Below are 631 nucleotides of genomic sequence, written 5' to 3'. Positions count from 1 at the left end.
ATGGGAGCGGGCAAATATCTCTCAATTCAATCACTGAGATGATGAAGTGAGTGCCCTGTTCTCCCGCAGTGAAGGATTCTGGTGTTAATGACACCAGCGGAGCCTCTTCCTGCACAAGTTCCAGATTAGTTTGACCCACGGGGCCAAGCAGAGCTTGTTTCTGTATAAACGTGGGCAGCGGTTCTGCATGAAAGGTTTTCCTGCTGGAAATTGTAGCTTCATCTGAATTCATATTTTACAAATGGATTCTGATGGTGTTTTTCCATCACTTTACTAACACGGGTAATAAAAGAAAAGGGTTTTGGGGACAATAAAAGGCTGTATAACCCCACCCAGCACTGCCCACTGCACTCAGAGCAGCTCGGTTGGGGCAGCCCCCCCCGATCCCTGTCCTGACCTGTCCCCACCCCACGCCGATGCCCAGCACACGCAGGGGTCCAGCTCCCGCACTCGTGGGCTCTGCAGTGGCACTGATCCCTCCCCAAGAACGAGACCCAGAACAAGGACCTGGTTGTGTTTCACAAACAGGGGAGGTCAAAGCTTTGGGCAAACTCTGACCTGGATGACTGTGAGTGAGAAGAGGAACGCAACAGGTAAAGCCAACGAGACAGGAAATTACCTATTTTCCTGC

The sequence above is a fragment of the Antrostomus carolinensis genome, unplaced genomic scaffold, assembly GCF_000700745.2.
Source record: "Antrostomus carolinensis isolate BGI_N321 unplaced genomic scaffold, ASM70074v2 scaffold38537, whole genome shotgun sequence".
NCBI classification, from domain to species: domain Eukaryota; kingdom Metazoa; phylum Chordata; class Aves; order Caprimulgiformes; family Caprimulgidae; genus Antrostomus; species Antrostomus carolinensis.
Note: the sequence above shows the minus strand (reverse complement) of the source record.